Raw genomic sequence first — 14,743 nt, forward strand, 5'->3', positions numbered from 1 at the left:
ACCTTCCCATTCAACACATTTTGTGATTGGGTAAGAATAGAGCCTAAATGTAGATTCCGTTTCATATACGAGCAAACCTCAACCAATAAAGAGAATGTGTAGTGCATAAAAGCTGGTTGTGTGTGAAACCAGATGGGTTTGTAGCTGAAACAGTTCTACTTCTCAGGATGTTGAAAATCTGCCCTGACTGAGCACAGCTTCCTCCCAAGGGGTGTTCCTCAAGCAATTCTAGGTGTTGGGGCAACCTCAGAATTGGAGCAGCTTGTTGCTAAACAACAAAGTGAACTTTTTTTCTAAGACTATATGTGTTGAAATTTCCTTCTTGCAGGAAACTTAGAGATGCCATGTTTTGACTCCTGTTTCACATGAAGACTTGTTTGGAAACATGGTAAGTTCCTTCCCACAGAGTAGAATGTTGCTGCAGAACCATGGCAGTCTTTGGCAATGGAGACCTTATGCCAGATCAATATCTCAAGGGCAAGAGAGAGATGGCGTCAAGTCCCTTAAGCAGACCATCTCACAGTTTCTCCTGTAGGCTTGTTCTTCCTTGACAAATGATTGCATTTTTTCCTTTCCTAAAGCAAGTTAATGAGCATACAGTAATTATCTTGCCATGGCATCTCAAGCTGAAAAAAGATGGCTGAAATATCTGCAAGTAGGTGAAGTCAGAATTACACCATAATATTGTGTTGATCTCCTCTAATTTAGTTCTAAGTGTTGAGTAATAGATTAACTAATTTGAGCTCTTCATTCTATAATAGAAGTTCACTTCTTATTCTCAATTATGACAATTTTAAGAACAATCATCTGTATCATTCCCTTAAGCTCAGAGAAGGTTTGAGGTAGTAATCTGGATGGTTTGGGCACTAAAAACATCTTATATTTTTATTCTTTGAAACTGGATTGAGGATGGCAATCAAATGCGAACTTTGTACGCTGAAGCATGTTTGAGGTCGAGACTGCTAGGTATAGACTAACACCTATGAGCCACCTGCAGCAGTAGCTAAAGGACAAGTGGAATATACTCCTTTACTGAATCTCTGCTGAAGAACTTTTGCTTTAAGACTGCAGGTAACATATTTTTCTGAGTTCTACAAACATAGAATTTGCTATTGTTTCTCCAAATTTCACAGCACAGATTTTGAAGAACTGTCCATTAAACATTGTGCAGTCAACTGACTGACTCATCTTGTTTTAATCAGGTCACTTTCAAAAATCCTTACTATCAAATTCCATTGTAAACTTTCCATTTAGGAAGTGTTGTCTATGTAATTTCAGATATTTCCCTCAAAAGTAGTGTAATTACTTTCTTCTTTATATGCCTAATTGCAAATTTATCTGTAAAAAAAGTCATGTTACTTGCATCCAGTATCAGTATCAGGCATGCCTTGGATTCCACAATTGCAGCTGTTGGTATTTAAAAAAAGTTGCAGAGTTAAGAAAGAAAAAAATGATCCCAATTAAGATACTGCACGTTTAGTTTATTAATGATGGCATCATGCATCTTTAGAAAGAATTATGGGGTCTGTTCTTCTGTCTATGAAATTAAATGATGAAGTGTGTGTGTGATCTGTTGGTAGAAACTTGCTGTTGTTATCAGAATTTTTGCAGGTAAGGATCTGTGTTTCAAAGATAAAGTTTTGTGTTTCTGAGTCCTTTTTCTGTGAACTGGTACTTTCCCATAATGAAGCAGCTGGCTGAGAGTACAGTTTTGCCTGACTTAAACGAGATCATCAGTATCCAGGAAGATTTTCCCTGGAAGTTTTTCAGCACTGCAGGGATGGAGAGGTCCCTGGGAAACTCTTCCTGCTGATACATAAGTCGGGCTGTTGAGAGCTCTTTGCCATGTGTTTTTGTAACTTCCATAATCTGTAAACCACACTTGTGTGGCCAAAGTATAGCTGAAACGGAAAGGAGTGTTTGTGAGCTTGTGACTGGACTAGTTGCAGTTTCACAGAAGAAAACCAGCTTTATCTCTCTAATCCTTCTGCTGGCAGGGAGGACATTAAAAACGAAGGTAAGACACTGTATCTATTTACTGCTTAATTTTTCCCCATAAATTCCAACCTTGTGGTTAGAAAACCCAACAAAATCCAGTAATTCTCAAATGTAAACAAGTAGAAAAATAATACTCCAGAGTGCAGGAGCTTGTAAGTATCCAAACCCTAAATATGTTAACACAGCTGCATGTCATGTGATCCACTGCAGTTCTGACACAAAAATATGTGAAATGTTTGAAAACGTCCAGAATACTGCAAATTTCTGATGATCCTCTAACTGAACAAGAGCAAAGGAACTGTTAAAAATCCAAATGGAATGAATGGGGAGCTGTGCTGAAATGATATAAACAGCCCTTTTCCTTAGCTAATATATAAAAGCTTCAACTAAAGCCCTCCCACAGTAAAGCTGTGTAAGCTAGAGTTCTTGCAATGCTTTCTGAATGTATTACTCTGCCTGCGAGCAATCCAGCTGTGTTTTAGGGCATTCTCATCATCTGTTGGGGTTTTTGAGGAGGTCAGTGTGCCACAGTTCAGTGAGAGGCAATGTCTTCAGGTGGCGCTGAACAAGGTAGCACATAACACAAAATGTTATGTTGTGCCAGTGTGGTATTGCAGATAGTTTAACTGCTGTTGCTGCTTACCCTGACATCTTGTCAGTTCTTATCCAGCATATTCGGAATGTAACTCAATGCCTGAAACTGTTTGTGTCTCCTGGGCAATGGCTGAAGTTCTGTGCACTCCAGCTGTACCCTCAGCCATAGCTGGGTTCCCATGGCAAGTAAAGCAGTGGTGAGAATACCAGCTGCATGTGCAACATCTGGAAATTAAAATTCATCATCAGTCAAGAAGCTAACCAGCACATTTTGAATGCCTAAAGTGAAGTGAAAAGCACAGTAAAAGTCACAAAAACATGGCAGAAAACAAAAACATTGCTTATGGAAGTATTAGTGGAATTTACTCAGTCATAAATGTTATCTGCATGCCAGGTCTTCTTTCAAAGCCATGGTGCTTTTTCCACTGAGCTACTGTTTAGTAATAAACCTAATAAGCTTCTGCAAATAGCTACTTGCCCCAGAGCAATAGATGCAGGCTTCAACTATAATGATAACTGCAGGAGATTATCAGTTAAGCCTCCATCAAAAAGAGAACAAAGGAAATTAAAGTATATTCAGTAACATTTAAAAATAACTTCAATTCCATGCAATTTCAAAAGAAATGTTTCCATGTGTTGATAATTTCAAACAAAAACCCCCACTACTTTCACTTTTTTTTTCCTTTTATATATATTTCCTTCTAATCTCCACTACTTGAGTAAAAATGTCATTTCTTGGTTTAATTCAGTTTGTCATTTTCTAAAAGGCATTTTGTGAAGAAAACCTTCCTACTTCGTAAAATTTCTATCTGTCGTCCTTTCAACCTGTGATGCTGAAGGTAGGGTGTCACTTCGTAGTTATTTGGTACATTCAAAGAAAATGCTGCCAAATATATGGCTGATGATGTTGGGTTTTAATTGTTTCTAACAGATTTTTCTCTGTCTCTTCCTGGAAAAAGCATACTTGGAATTAAAATTTCAACAAACTCAGCTACATACCTATGGTATCTAGTTGACAAGGTGGTGTTAGGTTAAGGGTTAGACTCGATGATCTCTGAGCTCTTTTCCAACCTGATTGATTTTGAGATTCTGTTATCCTGTGAAGTTAGGGTGTGTGCCTTCTGACACAGGGACTGCTATGATTCATCCAGTTATTCAGCAAAGTGAGTGACTAGGATTACCTGAAAATGCTCAGTATTGATTCTCTGTCATATTAGAAATAATTGTGTTTTATAAATGTGCTTACAATGTATTTTCCTACTGCTATCACTGCCAAGAGCCCTGGGCTGCATCAAAAGCAGCATGGCCAGTAGGTCAAGGGAAGCAATTCTTCCCCTCTACTCTGCTCTGCTCTGCTCCAGACCCTGCCTGGAGTTCTGTATACAGTTCTAGTGTCCTGTGGTGGGGGGAAACAGTTTTTCCCCTGGAGTTGTAAAATGGTAAAACCCCAGGGGGTGGTAACCCTTGAGGTTTTACCCAATGAGCACTTTTGCAAAATATAAACATATCACAAGTAGAACGGAAGAGACAGTAGTTGTAGTTGTTGTTGAAGAAGTAGCCATGTTGTGAAGCCACGAGGAGAAGCAGCAGCAGCAGCCCCACCGGGGGCTGGGCCTCCCCCAGCCCTCGGCTGGGGGCTACAGGGACTTGGAACAGTGTAAGACTGGGCTAAGTACCTGTAGTTAGAAAACTGAGGGATGCTTCTCCACCGTCAGCAGCAGCAGCAGCAGTGGCAGAACTGCACTGACCAGAGAAACGGTGACAGAGAGCCAGAAGAGATAAGACCAAGCAACAATGACAGGCATGCAACAACACAGAGAGAACTCCTGGAAGGAGAGAGAGAGAACCGAGAGAGAACCGGCAGCAGAGAGAGAACACAGAGAGAGAGAGAAAGTTGGGGTAAGAACTGAACAAAACAGACCCCAAACTCCTTGGAGACCCCTCCTAGAAGGGAGGTGTGAAGTGCAGTAGCACTGCAGAGGGGAGCTGAAAAGCTCAGGCGTCCTGGAAAGCTGGACCAGGACGGCCAAAGGAATGCAGAGGGGGTGACGTTGGCCCCCCTTCGCCGCTGCTGCCAAGCTAAGCTAGCAGCCTGAGATCAGAGCACAGAAGCTCTGATAGAACTCTTGAGGCAAAGGCCTTCATCTGAAAGCTGCCCGAGATGTTCTGACTCACAGGGTGAATCCCCTGAGGAAGGGACCTTCATGGGGGTCTTACACCCCATGATATGATGTGGTGAAGCGAGTTTTGTTCCTGCTATGCGGTCCGTGGAAGAGAAGACCCTCGCTAGAAGACGATGGGCTGAGGGGCTTGGATAACCCCTTGTGTGTACTGGCAGAGATCCAGCTACAGATGCTGCATGGAAGAGCAAAACAGAGAGACTGCTGCCCTAGAGAGACTGCTGCTCTGAGAGTAGAAAGGGATCTTTTCCTTCTTCCCTCCTGGGCTTTTATTTGGAAGGGAGAAGAGATTTGATCCATTGTAAATACTTTTTTGTCATGATAGAGATAGCTAAGATTGTATGTAATGTATTGTAGTATTTATTTTGTACAGTCATTGTAATATATATTCCCTTCCCCCATTTTTGAATCTCGTGTAGTGTCTGGAAAACCCATCTCACATTGGGTTGAGATGTGGGAGGGGGCTTGGACTAGGGAATTGTGTTTTGGAGCTCTCAAACCATGACATGTCCTCAGCATAAGAAGGACATGGAACTGTTGGAGCAAGTCCAGAGAGGGCCACAAAGATGAAAAGAGGACTGGAGCAAGCTGAAAGACAGGCTGAAAAATTTGGGGCTGTCCAGACTGAGAAGAGAAGGTTGTGTGGGGACTTCATAGCAACCTTCCAGTGTCTGAAGGGGTCCTACAGGAAAGCTGGAGAGGAACTCACTGTCAGGAACTGTAGTGATAAGACAAGGAATGAGTGATATAAACTGAAAGAGAAAAAATTTCGGTTAGATTTAGGAAGACATTCTTTACTGTGAGGGTGGTGAGGCACTGGAACAGGTTGCCCAGGAAGGTTGTAGATGCCCCAATGCTGGCAGTGTTCAAGGCCAGGTTCAGTAAGGTCTTGAGCAACCTGGTCTAGTGGGAGGTATCCCTGCACATGGCCGGGGGTTGGGACTAATATCTTTAAGGTCCATTCCAACCCCTTGCATTATGTAATTCTATGACTATGGCATCTTTATAGGTGCTTACCAAACAGAAGGGCCATTCCTCCACAAACTTTCATGAATTCAGGTATTTAACACTACATTTTGCTGCTTGTCCAGCAAATGCCTTGTTGAAATAGTGCCAAGATGCAGAAAAGAGCACAGAGTGTAGAAATGAATGGGAATGGCATGAAGGTTGGATTTTCTCCAGAACATTTCTGTAAAGTGGGCAGTTGATCTGAGCTGCAGTGTCTTGAGGTTTCAGGCATATAAGCATTTTCAAATATATGTACTCCAATGAGTGTATGTGTGGTCAACTTTATTCATAGTATATAATGATTTTTATCTAGAAGAGCTTGCTATTACATTTACCAGACTTTTTCTTTGCTGGGATATTCCTGTTTGAAGAACTTGTTCTGTCTCAAAAGTGTGTGTTTATCTTCTAGGACAATAAGAGAAAAAATTAGTGTCAAAAAAAGGTCACTTTTGGCATCGAGCAAATTATTTAGGGTAATTTGATTCTTATCTACCAGAAAATTTAATCTGAGAATACTGGCAGCAATGAGAAGGCAGGCAGACCTTCTACCTCCTGTCTGCAATGATGGATGCCATGGTTAAATTCTGTCCTCTGCTCTGGGTATTTAGATACTGCTGTCCTGTCTCTTAGGACAGGACATGAACAATTAGCAACAGTGAGGTCTACTGCAATGTGTTCTCAGTTGCTCCTTTTTAACCTTTTTTCTTCAGAGGAGCAGTCTGTGGGACTGATGCCCTCTCTGCTAGGGGTGTGTGTTAGTCAACTGGCTGTAAAGATGTTCTCAGTTTTGATCATGGCCATTTCGGTGCTGCACACAAAGTGAACCATTTACAATGCAAGGGGTGAGAACCTGCCTCACAATCCTCCAGAAAACAACCACACGAGGAAAGGCAGGTCCTAATTCAAACCCATGCACTGTCCAATCAATACAGGAGTTTGAATTTGTGTTCCTAACTCATGTGAGTATCCTAGCAATTGCTTTTTGAATAATTCCAAAATAAAACTGGTGCAATAAGCCACTTCATGCAAACTACTTCAGTGATAGTTTGTAGTCAATGAGCAACAGATTAAGAATGATTCCTCAAGCTGATGTTAATGGCATTCACTTTGGAAGCTGCGGCAAACCCTATTGCAGTCAACACATCAGGAAGAATTTCTTAGTACAGCAAAGAGTGAATTGTATATAAAAAGTCAAAGAGAGCAATCCTTTTGCAACAATTGTATGTATCTTGTATTGTATTTCCTTGTCTTTTTTGTTTGCATTTACCAAAATTTTGTATTTTCCAAAAATGTTTCCTAATGAGACACAGGGAACATTCCACGTTAAAAGAAGTACAGTGGGCTGGGTTGGAGTGGTAGTGGTTTTAATGTGGAAACCTGGAAAAATTTTGAATTCAATTCAGTTTGAACCAGCATTCTTTTTCAACTGTTTGGCTTGGCAGCTTAACTGAAAAACTGGTTATTTGACAACCCTAGGCCCTCCTTTGCAGATGGACCCTCATGTTTTACTAGGAAAATTATAGCAGTAGTCCCTAGAGCTGTTTGTGCATGGCACAGACACACGAAATGGAAATCCCACTAAAATTTAGGGTTGTCTGAATTTTTTGGAAATGAGGAACTCTAAAATGAGATTAAATAATGGCATCCACAGTATGCACACTACTGGACTCTCCAAAGACACATTGTTGTTTTCACAGATTCCTTCTGCCATTCATTTGTCAGAAAGATACCTCTGATGCACATCCTTCTGGGAAATATTAGGAGGAGAGCTCTTGACTTGTGTGCATTGTTAGCTGGGAACAGAGACATTCCTTTTTTTAACTTGTTCATTCCATGATGTAATGAGAACATTTTAAACCAGGACAAGCAAATTGCAAGTGCCAAGCTTTTTCCTAGATGCTGCTCATAATCAAATACACCCATCCATGCTTTTAAATACCTCATAATTAAACATGCAAAAATGGAGACTTAATTTGAACATGTAAATTAATCACATGTTGTAACAATGGAAATTCATAACTGAAAATCCATTAGCAGACAACGCTGTTCCTCATTCTTTTGTTTACATGTTTGTACTAATCACGCAATAGGATTTTTGGTGCATGTCACCCTTTGAAAATTAATTCTGTATCAACTTAGGAGATGTGTTCCCATTTCTATTGTATAGCTTTGCTCTATAAATGCAAATAATTGCAAATTAAGCCCCAAATGTCTAAAGAACAGCAGGAGTGACTATTATTTGATGTATGATGCACATAATGTAATTTCTGTGTCACTACTCTAGGGGTTAAATGAGTATCATGTTTTGGACATCTTAGGAAAATAATAAACAACATAGCTCATCCAAAAAACATCTGCTGATTTTTTTTTATTAAATAGAAGACAAACATATTTAAAATGTGTTTTCAATCATCTGCTAAGAAAGAAGTTTGCATAAAACTCACCTTTTTATCCTGAAAAAAAATTGTGAATTTACAATTTAGAAAAAGCCAAAATGTAGCCACATTGTGTATTTAGCAAGTAAAGAACTCAGTTACTGTGATGGGCTACATTAAACATAGATGGATGAGAATGAGGTCAGTGGAGTGAACACAAGCTGTAGTCCACAGAGCTACTGTGCATGCACATTACCTTAAAGATGTTTTTGCAATGGAAGTCTGTACTTGCCTGTGTATTTCAGTGTATGTATTTGATAGGCCATGAAGCTTTGTCTAGCAAGTATTTGTGAAATAAACATCCTTTTCACATTTGTATTTCAGTTGAGCACCAGCAGCACTTTTATTGATAGAGCTTACCTGACTCTGCTGGAGCCTGAATTCACTGTAAGACTTGGGCTTTTCATCATGTAATCGGGAGCCTGGTCAGTAAAGCCTTTTTCATTAACTTGGATCAGGCCTTGGAATTCTTCTTCATCATTTAGTGCTTACTCAGTTGAAAATATTGCCTTGAGCTTTCTCACCCATGCAGGAGAAGTTCTTCACAACTGAACCTTTTCTCTTTTTATTGTATAAATCCAGCCTGATCCGTAGTGTCCGGCTTCTTAATGTACTGTGCAGCTGTCTTCTGCTCTTGGCTTCATGCCATCTTCGTGTTACACCTCTCAACAGGTCAACCACTTCCACACTCTTGTTTTGTTAATCCCCTTTAAATAACCACTGATTTTATAGTGCTACTTACAGGAAATACCTCTTCAGTAGTGCTTCTGAATCACTTACAACTTAAAATGTCGCCATATGCATCTTAAACTTAAAAAACCCCCATCTTGCCCTATTCAGTATAGTAGCATCATGTCTACAGACACTGCAGTGAATTATGATGAAAATAAGGAGGAAATTTTTAAAGAAAAACTTCTCACCTTCCTGCATAAGAAGTACTAAATTCTGTTGGGAAGCACTTGGACATACATCAGAGGTTGGACTGATCAACCGGGGGTCTAAATAATGAGGGGGAGCCACACCGTTACAAAGTGTATTAAGTGTGAAAATAGGAAAGCATTTATAAAAATGTAGCAAACGGCTTTGTGATAATTAGTGGAAAGGAGGTCACAGCCTGTCTTTCTGTCCTACACGAACCTTTTGTTTATTATTGTGGCATATGACAGCATATGGCTCTGAGTTTTCAGTGGACTAGTACAATTTCTCAGTTGTTTTTGCTTTCTCTTTTCTCACAGTAAGATGCGATATAAATTCCTAAACTCAAAACCCTCGAAAATTCAAACCACAAGCCTCGGTGGTATTTGGAGTTTATGTATTCTTTAACCAAAGACCTTTACATAACCAGATACTGATACATTCTTTAGTGAAATTCTTGAAGCTTTGGACTCAACCACTGCTTCTTGCAATGATGTGCTTGAAAAAAATGTCAACTGTGTAGCTGTACTGGAGGGTTGTGGTGTTGAGGTATGTCCATTTTCTCAAAGTGACAGACTGGTGTCAAGGTCTAGAGTGACCTCCATCAGGGTACTGGCTCCAGCTTGAACAATCCTGTGGTGACATCAAAATGTTGGCATCTATATTTAAACATTTTTCTCTTATTGTCATTATTGCAGAGAAAAGCTGAAGATCTGGCATGAATGAATCTGCTACAGAGATATCTGCTGGAGTAAGCAGAGAACTTTAAAGCTACGCGAGTTGAGAATTGTCTCATTCATTTTTCATAGGTTATTAATTCTGAAACCTTTCTGTTGCCTACAGCAGAGGAGTTGGATGTGTAAGGGAGAAGTTCTCCGAATAATAGCCAGAGACTTGATTTCTGAGAGCACAAAGAGGAAAAATGCAGCAAAATCCTTGTTGAAAGGAGAGATACAAAAGTGTTTAAAGAAGCTTGAGAGCAAAAGAAACACACAAAGGGTTTACAAGGCTGGAGTTAAACAGAACTAAGTAGGATTTAGATATGTACTTAGAAAAAATAATCCTTAAAAGGAAGAGAACAACCTCCCTTTCCACCCAAAATCAAAAAAGAATACTATTGAAATGTTCTTAAAGTTGTTCTTAAAGTATTTAGTTTCTTTTAATAACACTCATGATACATTGGGCAGTCCAACATGATTCTGTGTGTATTGGCAAAGCACAGTAGCTTTTTGAATACTCAGTCTTCATCTAAGTGTGTTTCAGACCTACGTGTGATAAACCTCATTTGCTAAATATGGGAGGTTGATCCACTCTATATCACAGCAGGATTTCAGGTAATAAATCAAAATAATATAAAGGTGTTGGCTTTCTTGACTTTTAATTGACTTGCTGCATTTTTCTCTAAAGTGTGATGTTAATGAGAAATCTCATCATCAGGACCCTTTTACTGAAATATTTGTGAAACATTGTGGCTGCTTTTCTTCTAAATCCTCTGTACAATCTACATTGCCATTCAATTTACTTTGGAAAATTATTGGGAGCATCCAGAGATAAAATCCAAGACCAGACCTTTCTTTCCCATATTTTTTATGATATTCTTGTTCAGGTATCCTGAATGGGAACATCATCGAGAAACACAGGGTTCAACAGCCAGAGTCTAGAGCAAACTAATCTGGCACTGCTATTCTGGGCAGTGAATCCTTTGTGGCTTTAGGCAGACAGAGCACATGATCTTTCAATCTCAGTTTCCCTTTCTGTAATATAGAGTGATGAGAATAATTTCATTCTTATCTGACACAATATTTTTATTTACTCTAGACAGGTGAAATGGTATGGAAATAGCCTTAATGAGGTCTGTTCAAAATCAGAGCCTATCTGTCATTCATCTTTTAATTGTTTCATTTTTTTTTAGTGAACAAACTCAGTTCATAATTGAAGAGACCAAAACATTTAAAGGTTGGATTTGTATTCTGGAGAGTATTCAGAATTTCAAGAAAACTACCCCCCCACTGTTTCATTATGAGAAATATTCTAAAGGCTTTCCAAAAGTTTTGTCTTTTTGCAGAACCACAGTCTGTTTATTTCTTCATGCCAAAGATGAGGTTTGGCACAGGATTGTCCCACACCCTTGCCAAAAGCTCTCCTAAGAGCACACTCAGTTAGTTTATATTACTACTTTTGAGAAAGGAAACATTAAAGAAACCATATTTTTAATACAGTATAAAGGTCCTCTGAAGGCTGAAAATGCCTCCCTCTGGCCCCACCTCACTGCAAAGGACTAGGGGAAGTGAGGGAAAAAGGAGTCCTACAGTCAAAGAGCTGCCTCCGTGTGAGGCCTGGGAGCTAGGACAGCTTTGCTCTGACCCTCATTTCCCTGCAGGCAGGGAAAAAAAATTTTCAAAAATTGCTTCTAAGTGTGGTTGCCCAAGTCGAGACAACCATGGCTTCATTTTCAGCAAGTCTGGGCGCTCTAAACACCTGTTGATTTTACAGTGACTGTTCAAGGGAAGAAGGACCTAGGATGCCTCCTGCCAGTGTTCCCAAACTACTGCAAGTGCAGAGTACCGAGGGCCATGTCTGTCCCTCTCCCTCTGTGACCCAGTGAGCACTGGTGCATTGCCTCTGCAGCTTCTATAAAAGGTCACTAAGGCTATGGTTATCCTATTTATACATATAAATATAACTTACAGTTAACTTGCATTTTCTTTGCTCTGAAGGTGGTAAAACCTCTAACTGATGTCTGGAACCCTGGGCCTTTCCCTGATACCAAGAATGACACAGCAGGCATGTTCTTTTACTTTTGACTTTGGCATTACCTATATATTTGGGAGAGACTTGAGGGATCTGCTAACTATGCTGCAGAAAGACTGCTGATCACTAAACCATTTCATTTAAATACAGAGGCTTAATTGCTTTACACTTCTATGAAATTTTGAAGTCTGAGATAATACATAATTTAAACATTGAAGGCTATTGTCATAGAAATGCCTGAGTCTGTAGCCATACTATGCACAAAGTGAGAGAGCATTTCAGGTGATTGTAAGAAGATTTTTGCATTGTAAAAGAAAAATGTGTGGGTGTGTATCCATGTATCTGTGTATCCATTCATCCCTTCACTCATCCATTTTTCCATCCATCAGAACTCAGATTGTACTTTTGGAAACTGAAGCCAGATGTTAAAGCTCTCACCCAGCTGAATATTTCCCTCCTCCTGCAGGTGTCCATTCAGCCCATTCATTGTCTATAGGCAGCATGGGGCAGGCATAGTCAGCTATCAGAAAGAAAGCAAAAGCATGGAAGATACTTTTTTCCATTTGAGTTCCCCATCCCATATGGCAGCCAAATTTTCTGTATTTAATTTTCATATATGCTTTTTTCTTTTTTTTTTTTCTCCCTAATGAAACTGCCACTTCCAGAATTTCTTATTCAACCATCTTGTTCAACCACAATGCCTCTTCCCCCTAGAGATTAGTCCAAAGAATTTCCATTAGGTGGCTGAATACCTAAGTGTTAGGGATGTCTATGCAAAATCTGCATATCGAATTTCAGTTCCCTGAGTTGCATGGATGGGATCCTTTTCTTTTCTGTAAGCAGAACTGTCTTTGAGACCTGTCAGAGTTGAACCGATGTGGATCCAACTTCGGGGTCGGGGCCTTTAAGACTTTTTAGTGAAAGTTAACACCTGAGTTACAAAGTACTTCTACTATGATATGAAAATGAAAATACTCAAAGAAGGACTTATTTTAAAATCTAAAATTATTCTCAATATTAGTATTTCTGGAGACAATAAAAGTGAAAGTTTCAGCAAATAGATCTTCCTGTCATAAATTCACAATGATACTCAGATGTCAGTCCTTGAAGAACTTTGTCTTTTTTCTGCTGTAAATAGATCTTTTGTTTAGTTAACCTGCTGGAGAATGTAAAAGAAAATTAACATGTTCTGTATACTCAAGGAGTGAGGACTGTTTATTTGTACCTTCTGACTGCCTGTGTTTTACAGGCCAAAAAATATTCCTCTGTCGCATCTGCATTGAGCCCAATTCTTTCATGTTTGATTAAAATGTTACCTGCAAATGTAAACTTGTGAGCACAATTTCTTTTCTACTCATGTTCAATTTGAAAAACTGTTACTCGGAGCTCAGAATGAATAAGGTGTTGTTTTCTATGGCACTGGATTCTCTGGTTTTCCAACAAGACATAGTCTCCAACAGTAGATTTTCCAGTAACTAGGAAATTCCTGATGGCTCAATACTAGTGGATTCTCTGAAGCCTAGTAGGTTATGTTCACACTGAAGCCTTTTATTTATTGGGACCACTATTAAGGCCATCCTGTTCACCCATCCAACAATTTTCCTGCAGCATGTTAAGAACTTAATTGTTTCTGAGGTGTCTGCTTTTATTAGATATAGTTGAAATTGGTGATGGTGTCCAAAAAATTATTGAAGGGGTAATATGCATGTGACCACTCATGAAGACAAAGCTTATCTGTATAAGATTTGTTTCCCTATGGAATCTGGCAACTACACTGTCAGATATATCTGAACCCCTGTGGATTGTTAGTGTTCTATTCTTACTGTTCATTAGAGAAGGAGAGATCATCAGATGCAGATAATCATGCAGTTTTGTCAGATATAAAACATCATTCCCAGAGGATATCAGCAATGACCAATGGAGCAATTTCCCTCTGACATTCTGCCTGTGTCTGGGGTTGTTTTGCATCATGGTGGATCTTTAAAAAATATGTTTAAAATACACTGCCCTGATAGACTGGAAATGAGAGTTAGTAAATAGTTTAATGTTTGTCATATTTTCAAAGTACTTCATGTCAACAGCCAATAGGCAGGATGAAAAAGAAATGGTGAGACTCTGTTTGTCTTCACTTCTGTTTGTGTTTGCTATATCTGAAGATGCTCCTAGATTTTGTTACAAAAATACTTTTCATTTAGAAATTTGGACCTCCTCTGATGTAAGCCCCAAACATTTCCATTTCTAAGTGCAAGAAGTTGATCCCTGTGTAATTATGCAGTGGTGCCAGGTTCTAACCACACTACCTTACCTACCCTAGTCCTTTGGCAATGTTTTACTTGCAACAACTTTATATACCAAACATGTTTGTTTAATAAAAATGTTGTTATGATAACTATAAACAACATATTTTTTGTATGACTAATGTTTTCATGAAGTTGGTTTCATTTTCACAGGTCACTGCTTCCTTTTCCAGCCTCACAAACAGTTTTCTCAATCATTTTGGGCACCGAGTTGGTGCCTCAGCACTTGGATCTGTGTCCTATGATTTGATCTTTTCAGAGTGTTCTCCTATTTGTCCCTGTCCATGTGCTGTTTTTCTGACACTTTTTTTCTTCTTGTGTCTCTTTATGACAGTGTTTCTCCATGATGTTCCTGTTGAAAGAGGTTAGATATCCAGAAAAAAATTAGATTCTGTGTGAAAAAAAAGAAGCTGACCAATAAGCTGCCTAGAAAGTAAGTAATTTTTCTTCTTCTAATTCCTTATTTGTGTGCACATGTTGCTATCTTAAAATCTACACTCATGATTTTATCTACAACATAAGACATATTTTGTAAATGAGCTTAAACACTCCATCAAATTGTAAT

General features: G+C 39.2%; 1 long non-coding RNA gene across 2 annotated transcripts in view; it reads left to right on the forward strand.

The window, feature by feature from the left end:
* Window positions 1-346: 346 nt before the first annotated feature.
* The window catches only part of LOC127461628 (uncharacterized), a 151,369-nt gene continuing 136,972 nt past the window's right edge, over window positions 347-14,743 (forward strand). The window contains exons 1-2 of one of the 2 annotated variants that reach the window (XR_007900188.1): window positions 347-388; window positions 14,513-14,611. This is a non-coding gene — a long non-coding RNA (uncharacterized LOC127461628). Of the gene's footprint in view, window positions 389-14,402; window positions 14,612-14,743 lie in introns of those variants that run through there. The other variant, XR_007900187.1, reaches the window with a different exon arrangement.

Source organism: Manacus candei, unplaced genomic scaffold, assembly GCF_025592945.1.
Source record: "Manacus candei isolate 608988 ecotype Guabito, Panama unplaced genomic scaffold, ASM2559294v1 h1tg000109l, whole genome shotgun sequence".
NCBI classification, from domain to species: Eukaryota; Metazoa; Chordata; class Aves; order Passeriformes; family Pipridae; genus Manacus; species Manacus candei.